Here is a 12,628-nt window from a genome sequence, read left to right as displayed (position 1 = left end):
AGCACCCCGAGTCCCATTTGCCTTCGTGGGGCTTCTGCCCTTACCTTGCATTATTCCTTTAACCAACTTGGGAAGCAGGAACAGAGCTTGACTCGGAGAATTTCCATTAATGTTGGGGAAGGTATCATTATCCCATTTTACAGACAAAGACACTGATGCTCACAGGGTTGTCCTAAAAAGAGGCCAACCCAGAACTCAAACCCAGATCTGATTCCAGGTCCCCTTGCCCTTTGTCTGCTCATCTGTCCAGGACCTGAGTGGAAGCCGGGACAGGTGAAGGGCTTGGAGGGCAAACAGGAGCTAACAATACTCACCTGCCCCCAAACTCAGGGTGGTGGATGGAAAGAACTGGAAGAACCCTGCCTCCCTGCCTTTGCAGAATCATTCACTCATTCAGTCATTCAACAAACATTTACCAAGCTCCCGTGACGGGCCAGGATCAGGCACTGGGGGTACAGCGGTGACCAAAGATGACGTCCTCATGGGGACCATGGATATTAAACAGAACAGGTGAAAGGGGTAGAGTGTGCCTGATGGTGCTGGGTGGTGAATGGGGGGAAGCTATAGGCTGGGGGCGCAGGGTGTAACGGGAAGTCCGGGTGGGCCTCCCTGGGATGGTGAGAATGACCTCTAGGACGGAAGGAAGTGAGGATGTTGATGGGGGAGGGAGTTCTGGGCAGAAAGAACAGCAAGTGCAAAGGCAAGGAGGCTAGAGTGGCTGGAGGTGAGGGCAGAGGTCAGGGAGACAATGACCCTAAACAAAGGGCCGGGCCCACCCCCGGGACAGGGAGGGCATGAGAGGTGTAAGCAGAGGGGCAGGGGCTGGCGAGGCTTTTAAAGGGAGCACTCTGGCTGCTCAATGGAGTGGACCGGAAGGAGCACAGGCCGAAACAGGGAGGTGCGTTTCGGGGGGTCAGACAAACCAAGGTCCTCCTGGTCCCTCTGAGACTCTGCTGCTGGGTAGCCCTGCCAGGGCTGCCATGTCATCCCGGCTCTGTTTGCTCCCCTGTGAAATGGGACATTCACGGTTCCAACCTCACAGGCGCGTAGGAGCTTTAATGGAGATGACACCATCCAGGTGCCCGGCCTCAGCAAATGAGAGCTGATGGTGTTGGTCGGTTATCACCATCATCGTGATCTTTGTTGCTACAAACGGGCAGTTGCAGAAGACCCGGCCTGTCTGGGCTCTGTGTCCTGGAGGAGCTCCCCGTCCTGGGAGACAAGTGCTTCCAGAAGTGCTTCCATTCCATGCCAGGGACAGTGCTCAGCTCGCAATCGACACAATAACCTTTTGAGGGAGGAATTTTAGACCCTAACTTACACAAGGAAAATCTGAGGCTCAGAGAGATGACGTGACTTGCCTAGGTCACACAGTATCTAAGTGGCCAGGGCTGGGATTCGAACCTGCGTTTACTTGACTCAGGGCCTCTGCCGTTCCCCTGTGGCCTCATATAGTGGAACCATGTGTGGAGGGTGGGAAAGGATCAAAGGGTTGGCCTGGCTTAGCCACTCACTTGCTGTGTGTCCTTGGGCCCTCCCTGCCCCGCTCTGGGCCTGGGCTTTCTGATTATACCGGTAGAGGGTCACATCCTCTAAGCGCCCCTTTTCCTCTCAATGAATAGGAGGAGGTCTAGAAATGTTTCCCCAGGATGGGGGCAAAGTGCCCACACTCACCTGCACCCCAGCTGACCCTGCTGTGTGCTATGTCTGCCCAGGGCCCACCCTGCCTCATTATGACTCCAGGTTCCATGACCCCAGTGGGTGATGAAACCAGAATGGGGAGGGGACAGGATGACTGCAGAGAGCAGCCAGAGTGGTGGGTAAGTAAGTCACCTGGATGTATCTTGTTCCCAAGACGGGAGTTTTCTGGTCTGAGCTCCAGATGGCCACTTGGACCATAGGTGAAGTGGTGGGAAATGAGGCTGGAGGGGCTCAGGGGCTTAAGAGCCCAGCTAAGGAGCCCAGCCTTTACCCTGCTGGCACTGGGGAGCCACAGAAGGCTTCAGAGCAGGGGAGTGAGGGTCAGATGAGCATTTCAGAGAGAGCCCACCAGCATCTGTCAGGAGGAGAGGCCAGTCAGAGGGGCTTTTGACACATCAGAGCCAAGGTCCCAGCCCTCACTGAGCTGGCACCCCTGCAGGGGAGATGGAACATACAGTAATAGATGAGTAAACTATAGACTGCACTGTGGGAACAAAAGGGAAAGAGGAGCAGAATAAGGGAGGTACAGGATTAAATGATGTGTCAGGGTGACCTCAGCAAAGAGGTGGCATTTCAGCAAAGATGTGAAGGAGGGGAGGGAGGAAGCCATGCATATACCCAACTGAGGAAGACTTTCAGATGGAGGAAAAGGCAGGTGCAAAGGCCCTGAGGCAGGAGCCCCAGAGGTATTCAGGGAGCAGAATGGTGAGCCATGCCTCTGGAGGAGCCAGCTGGGAGAGTTTGGGACCGAGAGGCGGTAGGTGGGGCAGAGCGTGTTGATCTTGGGCCCACAGAGCAATGGCGGTGAAACACTGGTGGCAGTGAGGAGTCTGTGAATTAACACATGTCAGGCACTTAGTACAAGTGAGTGCATAGTAAGTGCTCAGTGAACAGGAGTTATGATTATTGCTCCTTATGATTAGAGCACTCCTCACCCTTTTTCAGAGAGGTGAGGGTGTCTTAGGGTCTCACCTCTGTGGTCAGCAGCTGGATTTGAGCGACTTAGACTGTCTCTCACTGGGCTGGGGGCTACTCCTTCTCTCAGCCTCTTGAGAATTTTCCAGGGCCTCACCAGCCTTGGCCTTGAAAAGTTTGGGGAGTGAGGGGCTGAGGCCCCTGTCACAATGGCATTAAATCAGACCCCTGGCTCCGGAAGGAATCTCACCAAGAAGTTGTTAATACCTTTATTATGGGCTGAAATGTATTCACGATATTAAAAGACATCCCATTTCTGCCCCTTGTGTCACATCTGAGATGTAGCGTAGATAAATGATATATCACCGCACGAGATCTACCGAAACCATTAGTAACCATGACGTTTTGACGTCAGATTTTAAAAAATTTCTAAGTAATCTTTTTGATTTATGAAATGCTGTCTGGGTTCATCGAGAGAGATCTCAGATTTATCACCACCTGGTTAGAATTATTAATGATTTTCAATTTGTAAATCTGAAATCGAGAAAGTCTGTGGGCTCTGGGTGAAGACTCCCGCCGATGAAGACCCAGCCTCTCCTCCAGCCAGAGTCCATCCCACAGAGAGAGGGTCCCAGCAAACCTTCTCTGTTTGCAGCAGGTGAGACTGTGGGGGGATCAGCTGCAGGACCTGCTCTGGGTAGACGGATCAATCCCACTTCACGGAGGGGCTTCCACTCCCCTCTCCACCCCCACATAAGCCTGGAAGGCTGCTCCAGCCGACTTGGGTGGGGGTGGTCAGGAGGGACGCAGCCCAGGGCAGCAGACAGTCCCACCCCCACCCCTTGGGTCTGCTTCAGGCCTCAACTTGGTTTCAGGCCCCTCAGACCACCAAAAAGCCTGGACCAGCCCCTCCTTGCCCAGGGCAGTGGCCACGGAAGCCACTTTTGCTCCAGAGCCCACACACTGCCACTTCTCTGTCTCTTCCAGGGACGCTCCTGCCTGAGAGTTCACCTTGCCTGTCAGTCTTATTCAACTCCATCTCTATCAAAGCCTCTTTGTGCCCCAGGTCTTAAAAACTACCCTGGCCTGGGCAGAGCGGCACGGCTGGACCCCACCCAGGCCTGGGGTCTGGTCCCACGGGTTCCCACCCAGCCCTGTGTCAGGCTATCAACGCAGTCAGCTCGCACCCCAGGCCCTCCTGGACACAATCTGTATGCCCACGGCTTTTACCTGGGCTGAGTGTTGGGGTGACCAGGGCAGCTTTATAAATGCCGGTGCCCAGGCTGCACCCCAGACCCAACAAATCAGAACTGCCAGGAGGTTCTCGCATGCGGCCAAGCCCTGTACCCGCACGGCCCATCACCTCTCTTTCCTCTTTGCCACCACTGCCTGATTCAGACCCCCCTGTTTCTCTCCAGGACCAAGGAGGTCTCCCAGGCTCCATTCCCACCTCCTCTGGCCCACCCTCCCCAGATCCATTCTCCTGTTTACACCCTCCGGAGCTCCTGGAGCCCTCAAGGGAAAAGGACTGTGAGGCCGTGCAGGGAGCCACCTGCGGGACAGAGCCAGACCCAGAACCCCAGTTCCATCCCAGAGAACCTTCACCCTCTAGCTTTCCCCACGGGGCGCAGGGTCTGGCTCTGGAACTGCTTTCCTACCTAGGCAGGGAAGGAGGAAGGCCCATGGGGTGGATGTCCCTGGGTTGCAAGGGTCACTCACCACGCGATGGGGCCCCAGGGCTCTGCTCTCTCAGCCCTGCAACCCAGGCGTGGGCAGGGCAGATAAGCCACGTCGCTGCTCCGAGCCTCAGTTTCCTGATCCATCAAACGGCAGGAATCGATTCCCTGATCCCTGGAGTTCTATAGGATTTAAGCCACTCTCCCACGGGATGAGCTCAGTGCCTGCCCGTGCGGAGCCCTCGGGAGCATGCACCTGCTGTCAGCATCGTGCTCACTGACGTGTTCTGGGCTGGGCTGTGTGGGGCGGCCGTGCTGAGAAGTTTTGTCCTGCATTGGGTGCAGATCCTCAATGCACTCTTCTTTTTGGGGGTGTTGGGGGGCCCAAACAGTGTTTATTGAATGTAAAGGAACCACATCCCCATGGGGAAGGAAGTTCAGAGGAGAACAGAGAATAATGCAGACTAAATACCCACCTGTGCATTCATACTCTCATGCCCCTCCCCCCCGCCCCATGCATATCTAGGCTCTAACAGGGACAAATCAAACCTAATGATGGCTGTCAGGAGGTGGTTCAGACATGGGCTCCAGAATGGGTTCTAATAGCTGCTGCCCCCTCTCTGCCCTCTGCCCTGCCCCAGGGAGCTGGGGTGCCCAGGAGGTAGGTGGCAAGTCTTCCCCGTTCTGCCACAGACACTTCTTGGCTCAGATCTCGTTCACGGCCTCTTCAGTGGCCACGGGCACACAGCCATAGGCCTTGTTGGCTTGTAGCATATGGGTCGCAATCTTCGCTGCCATGAGGTGGCTGTACTTGTCCTTGTGCTGCTGGTGGGGCTCGCTAGCTCGGGTTCCTACTGAGCCAGAGACTCTCCCTCTCACTCCCCTGGGCTCCAGCACATGACGAGGGAGCCCAGGACAGTATCCTATACCCCTGCCACACGTGATAAGCTTCTAGGAAGAAAATGAAAATATATCCAGGATGGCTTCTCTTTAAAAAATAATGAAAGTAGAAAAATAATATGTATAGGATGATGATGTATATAGGACTCTGTGTGTGTGTGTGTGTGTGTAATGGAAGGCCAGAAAGCTAGCAGGGAACTTGCAGCTTCTGGTCTGGCATGGCAAAGAGCTAAAAACGTCCACTTCATTCTAACAGCAAGTAAAAACTGAACACACTGAAAAACTAACAACTCTTCTTAGAGAAGTGAAGTCACAGGGAAAATCATTGCTCCCAACATTGGAGAAATAGGCAAATATAAAGAAAGACAACCTACTAGAGCCGACACCCATGAGCAGAAGCCTCCATGGTTTTGTGGTTATAACACCAAAGGCACAGTCCATGGACCAAGTATGGGTAAGTTGAACTTCATTTAAAACTTCTGTATGAAAGACAGTGTCAGAAGAATAAAAAGACAAGGCATAGGCAGGGAGAAAATATTTGCAAAGGACATCTGATAAAGGACTATATTCCAAAATATACAGAAAAAAATCTTTAAAAATTCACAATAAGAAAATGAACGACGTGATTTTTTAAATGGGCACCCGCAGAAGTTAACTTCTAGAGCAAGGCTTATTTCACTTAGCATAATACTCTCCGGGTCTATCTATGCTGTCATGAAAGAACTTCTGGTCAAGATAGAGGTGTAGGTACGCACACTTTACCTTTTCACGCTACCATAGGAATAATTACAACCAGGTCTCAAAAATGAATAACACCCAGACCTGTCAGAAAATTGAGCTGTATGGAAGTCCAACAACAAAGGATTTAAAGAAGCCACATTCATCCAGACAGGTAGGAGGGGCAGAGTCACGGAGACAGGGCAGAGAGGTGGTGTGGCTTAGACAGGTGGCGGTGGTGGAACGATGGTCCCACATTCACATGTGGTGGGTAACCTGGGAGTGAGCGATCCCAGCCCCAGGCCAGACCGCACAGCCCAGGGTTCCAGCATGGGGTAGATAAACCCCGATTACCTTTGACTATAAAAACCAGTGGGGGGGGGGTTGGGGAGGTGGAAGAAACTGCCAGATTTTCACCCTTTAAAGGGCCCTTGTGGCCTTAGAACATACACAAACCCCGGGGCAGCAACTGAAAGTGTGCCAATCGCATACGGGAAGTGGGTGAAGTGAATGGAAACAAGGTGAGTGCCGAGCAAATCTCCAGAAGCCAGGCAATGACATTGTCCCCTCTCTGAGCCCCCCACCACAAACAGAGCCACAAAGCCGTGAAGCGGGTGGCCCCACTCTGGCAGTTATCTAAGGCTCCACCCCACATAATTTGCAGGTGCCTTTGCTACATAGGCCATGCTACTAAGACAGGGAATAAAAGCAGCTCTACCTAGTACACAGAAACAAACACAGGGAGGCCGCCAAATTGAGGAAGCAAAGGAATGTGGCCCAAACGAAAGAAGAGAACAAGACCCCAGAAAAAGAACTAAACAAAATGGAGATAGCCAACCTATCAGATGAAGAGTTCAAAACACTGGTGATAAGGATGCTCAGAGAACTCACAGCACATGGCAAAAAAAAAAAAAGGAAGAAATGAAGATTGCACAAGTGAAATAAAGAAAAATATACAGGTAACCAACAGTGAAGGGAAGGAAGCCAAGATTCAAATCAACAATTTGGAACAAAAGGAAGAAATAAGCATCAACCAGAACAGAAAGAAGAAATAAGAATGGAAAGAACAAAATAAAAAAATGAGGAGAGGCTTAGGAATCTCTAGAACAACTTCAAATGTACCAACATCTGAATCATAGGGGTGCCAGAAGGAGAAGAGGAAGAGCAAGGAATTGAAAACTTGAAAAAAGAATGAAAGAAACTTTCATTAATTTGGCAAAGGAAATAGACATACCAGTCCAGGAAGCACAGAGAGTCCCAAACAAGCTAGACCCAAAGAGGACCACACCAAGACACATCATAATTAAAATGCCAAAGGTGAAATCAACAAGAGAATCTTAAAAGCAACAAGAGAAAAGCAGAAAGTTACCTACAAAGGAGTCCCCATAAGACTATCAGCTGATTTCTCAAAAGAGACTTTACAGGTAAGAAGGGACTGTCAAGAAGTATTCAAAGTGATGAAAAGCAAGGACCTACAACTAAGATTACTCTATCCAGCAAAGCTATCATTTAGAATGGAAGGGCAGATAAAGTGCTTCCAAGACAAGGTAAAGCTAAAGGAATTCATCATCACCAAGCCATTATTATATGAAATGTTAAAGGGACTTATTTAAGAAAAAGAAGATGATCAAAACTAAGAAAATTAAAATAGCAACAAACTTACAGCTATCAACTGAATCTAAAAAACAGAAACTAAGCAAATAACCAGAATAGGAACAGAATCATAGGTATGGGGATCATTGGAGGGTTATCAGCTGGGAGGGGGAGGGAGGAGAAATTGGGAAATGGTGCAGGAATTAAGAAGCATAATTGGTGGGTACAAAATAGACAGTGGGAATGTTAAGAATAGTATAGGAAAGGGAGAAGCCAAAGAAGTTACATGCATGACCCATGGACATGAACTAAAAGAGATTTCTGGGGGGGAGGGGGACTACTGGGTAGAGGGGGGCAAAGGGGGAAAATTGGGACAACTGTATTAGCATAATTGATAAAATATACTTAAAAATAAATTTAAAAATCTTAAAAATAATAAAAAATATAAAAATGGCCAAAAGACCTGAATGGATACCCCATCAAAGAGGATATACAGATGCCAAATAAGCAAATAGAAAGGTGTTCACAGGCCTATGTCATTAGGAAGTTGCAAATTAAAGCCACAGTGAGATATACCACTACATACCTATAAAAGGACCCAAATGCAGAAAACTGACACCAAATTCTGGTGAGGACGTGGAGCAACAGGAACTCTGACTTATTGCTGGTGGGAATGCAAAATGGTATGGCCACTTCTGGAAGACCATTTGGAAGTTTCTTACAAAACTAAACACATTCTTACCACATGACCCAGCAATCACGCTCCTTGGCATTTACCCAAGAGGAGTTGAAAACTTATATCCACACAAAATCCTGCTCACAGATGTTTATGGCAACTTTATTCATAATTGACAAAACTTGGAAGCAACCAAGATGTCCTTCAGTAGGTGAATGGATAAACATTATTACATCCAGACAATGGAATATGAGTCATCACTAAAAAGAAATGAGCTATCAAGCTATGAAAAGACATGGAGGGACCTCAATGCATATTACTAAGTGAAAGAAGCCAACCTGAAAAGGCTACATACTGTATGATTTTAACTATATGACCTTCTGGAAGAGGCAGAGGTATGGAGACAGTAAAAGAATCAGTGGTTACAGGATTAGGGAAGAGGGACAGTGAACAGGTGAGCACAGGATGTTTTAGGGCCATGCAACTGTTCTGTATGATACTATAATGATGGCTACATGTCATTATACATCTGCCCCTCCCCTATTAAATGACAGTGTACGTCCCCTCAGGTGTTTGGGAGGCTGCTGTAAGTGGGGCTCAGCAAGGGCTGAGTAAGGAGTGAGCTGTCAGGTAGGCTGGGTGAGTCACCTTCTGCCCTCGGAATGCACCCCTCCCTTCTGCCTTAACGGGACCTCCACTTCCCCAGTGCCCCCCTCCCCATCCAGGCTGTATCCTTCTCCCAGCCTAAGTCAACTCATCTTTGTAGAAACTCTCCCCTACTCCCAGCCCATAAAGATCTCTTCCTTTCCTGAGCTTCAGGTCTATCAGCACATTGACAGCTATTTCCCAGGAGCTCACCATATAGAAGGCATCACTGTTGATGTTGGAGGAACTGTGGGGAACTCAACTGCCCCAGTTCCCAGTTCCTGGTGGAGAGATTGCTCAGGCAGGTGTGTGTGTGTGTGGGGGGAGATCACCCTGTAACAATTCACCCTCAGTAAACAGCACAGTGTCTGGCACATAGTAGGTGCTCAATAAATAACTGACCATCAAGCCGACCAGTTGAGATGCATTCAGATTGCGTGTACTCACACATCTAGGCTGACGTGCATGTGCTTCAGTGGGTACATACATATAATCACATGTACATGTCATGCACATTGACATGCCAAACCCACCTGCACACAGAGTCCCAATGCATGGGCCAGCTCTAGCCAGCATCCTTATGCCCATGGAGGCTGGTTCCTGCACAAAGCTCATTTATTTTGATTTATGAATATTATAAAAATAAACCTGAGCATCTTCCTGGGGATTCTGTGATCTTGACACAAGTCCCCACGATATTGCTTTTTTCTCCTGGTTACCTGAAATTAGCAGAGTAATTCAGGAATCTGCATCTTTATTTAAAAGAAAACACTATAGATGCAGAATTATAAAAATTTAATATGCTTCTAGGAAAATGAAAAATGAGAGGTTGTGATCTCGCCTAACACTTTCAAATGTGTTTATTAATTCATGTTTTAAATCATAAGTTTCATTCGGTGTGAGCCATGCACAGCAATAAGCCCGTTTTAAAATATTAATGAATAAACAATATTTCTCTATTGAAATATAACATGCTTCTTTGAACAATGGACCACCAGCAATAAATCAAAACCAGGAGAAAATTGCATTTCATATTTAATACAAGTTGAACTCTGCCTTTTTATAAATGATATCTTTTTTGTTTAATTGGCGTCAGTTCAGATCTAGCAGATTGCTAATAAAATTCTGGATTTCCATATTTAATGATGCGTACACTTTCTGCTGAAATTTTACCAAGAAAAAAAAATCAGCTTTTTATTATCTCCTTAGATGGCGGTGAGAGGTGAGGCCGAGGCCTCAGTCCAGCTTTGAGGACCGGAGTTGGTGGACCACAGAGGCTGAGCCACTCCCAGGATCCGCACTTGGCAGCTGATACCCCAGGCCGCCCCTCTGCTGGCCAGAAGTAATGATTCCAGCCAGAGGGGTCAGGGACCGGGAGTCCCATTCTGATCTGGGACCCCGGGGAACAGTAACAGTAGGAAGAGAACCCAGCCATCCCATGGGCCAGGCACCACTGCACAGCAGCTCACTTAATCTTTACCTCCCCATTTTACAGATGAGGAAACTGAGGCCATGGAGAGAGGAGGAGACATGCCCAAGGTCACACACAAAATTGGTAAGTGGCAGGACCTGCCACTGACTCCAATGACCTAGCTCTTCACACCTCATCATGCTGCTCTGAAGATGAATCACCTGCAAGGCAGACCTGGGTTTTGTCAACAGGGAGTGAACTGGGACACAAGCTGGAATTCAAGAGAAAGTCACCACTACAGGCCAGTTGGAGCCTAACAGGTAATAGGAGCAGCCGACCTGGGCCCTTACTACATGCAAGGCACTCGAACTATACGAACTTGCTTGACCCCACCCCCCAAATACAATGCAGGGGGCAGGTGCTTGACAGTTAAGGAAACAGAGGCACAGGGAGGTTACATGACTTGCCCAAGGACACGCAGGTATGAAGCAGAGCCGGATTCGACCCCGGGCACCTCACTCGGGAGCCCACTCTCATGAGTGCTATGCAACGGTGCTTCCCGAGCCAGGGGCCACACTGAACCCCTGGGCATCCACTTTCCTCTCTGCGATGGGGCCAGTGCCCACTGGGCTGCGAGGTGTGGCTCCTGGCGGTGCGCCTGGTGGGGCCCAGCTGGAAGCAGGCTCTGCGCACACCGGCCAAGTCTGTGGCAGCCGAGTAATCCGGGCTGAGGGATGGTCAGGCTTATAGTCCATGGGGCTGGTGGTCCCCGGCCCAGCAGGGGCGAGTTGCAGACTGTTCATTGGCCTGAAGGGCCTATGGACACGGCAGCCTTCCCAAGGGTGTCCCTGGGTCCCAAGCTGCTGGGGAGAGGAGCCAATGTCCCTGATGGAGAGGGGCTGGCCTCTGCCCCCTCCCCTGCTCAGTTCCCACCTCAGGCTCACAAATAGTGAAAGTGCCCAGCAGGCTAAGAAAGAGGCATTTGAACAAGACAGCCAGGCACAAAGGGCTAAAAATGCGGGTTTTCGCTTCAGACACAGCCAGACTCGTATTTGTGTTTGACGAAGCGGCTTCAGTGTCCTCTGCTAAGTAGGGATGACAATAGGACCCCCTCCCGGGGCTGCTGTGAGGGCTTGGAGAGCCTGTGCTGCCAGAGGTCACAGCCAGGGCTCCGCACGCACCCTCCCCTGTGCCCCCGTCCCCACCCAACTCTCTCCTCTCCCCCCGAAAGCCGCCTCCTTCTTCAGGTATCTGCTTGGACGTCCATCATCCAGTTTTCGCCGTACCAGGGAAAAGAGAGGGCTGGCTCCATCGAAGGACACAGTGGTCTGGGCTCAGCCTTGAAGGACAGGCATTCACCAGGGAGACGGTACACAAAGGATGTTCCCAGAGAGGGAGTGAGGCAACAGGTTCAGAGAGGTTAAGTCCTTCACCCAAGGTCACACCGCTGGTAGGAGGTAGGGCCAGGCTTCAAATTCACGCCTGGGCATCAGATCTGCTCACATCCTGAGTGGGCTGTGTGGGTAGTGGCATAAGGGGGCCAGAGGCCAGAGCTGGACAGACCTTGGACTTGGAAAGGCACCCATGGGGCACACACAGGTGGCACTCTGCTAAAAAAAAAAGTGCGTTTAGAGAGTACCCAGGCCCTGTGCTCAGCACTTGTCATGTATCATGACAGGTGCCTGCCCAGACCTCTTTCAATCAGTTATGGTGCCAGGCCCAGGCCAAGCGCTTGGCTCTTCCCCAACCCTGTGGCCCATAGACACAGACAGAACCACAGTCTGTGACTCATACACAGGTAGCCCAGGCAACAGAGGCATAGCAGGAGAGCGGCAAGCTCGAAGAGGTGGTTGACTCATCTCAGAAGGCACCCCACATTGGAGGCTGGGTGGCTCAAGTTCAGAGAGCCTCTCTCTCCATCCCACCACAAGTGGCTGCTGGAAAATGTCACGTGGGGCCTTGACAGGCAGGGCAAACTCCAGCTCAGTGGTTTGGACAAGGGGTGCCACCTCTTTGAGCCTCAGAGTTCCCATCTGAAAATGGGATGGTAACAGCACCTGTCACGTGGGGCTCCGTGGGCATTCAGTAAGACTACAGAAAGCGCCTGCCAAGGGCTGATCCGCAGGAAGGCTCAACAGTAACTGTAGCTGTCAGCCAGCCTAGGGAAGGTCCCTTTCTCATGGTACAACACACGTTACGCCTAAAACACTACCCCTCTGGCAGAATTTACACCTAAAACGCTACCCCATCTGGGAGACTTTTCCCCACACACCTTCCCATACAGCCCCCCTCTCCCCACCACTTCTGGCCGGGGCATGGCACGAGGCCGCTGCTCAGCTCAGGGCTATAGAAAAGTTCTAACCTTGTTCGCAAGGCCACCAGGTCCACTCTACT

Source organism: Furipterus horrens, unplaced genomic scaffold (assembly GCF_987537825.1).
Source record: "Furipterus horrens unplaced genomic scaffold, mFurHor1.1.pri manual_scaffold_4, whole genome shotgun sequence".
Classification (NCBI taxonomy): domain Eukaryota; kingdom Metazoa; phylum Chordata; class Mammalia; order Chiroptera; family Furipteridae; genus Furipterus; species Furipterus horrens.
Note: the sequence above shows the minus strand (reverse complement) of the source record.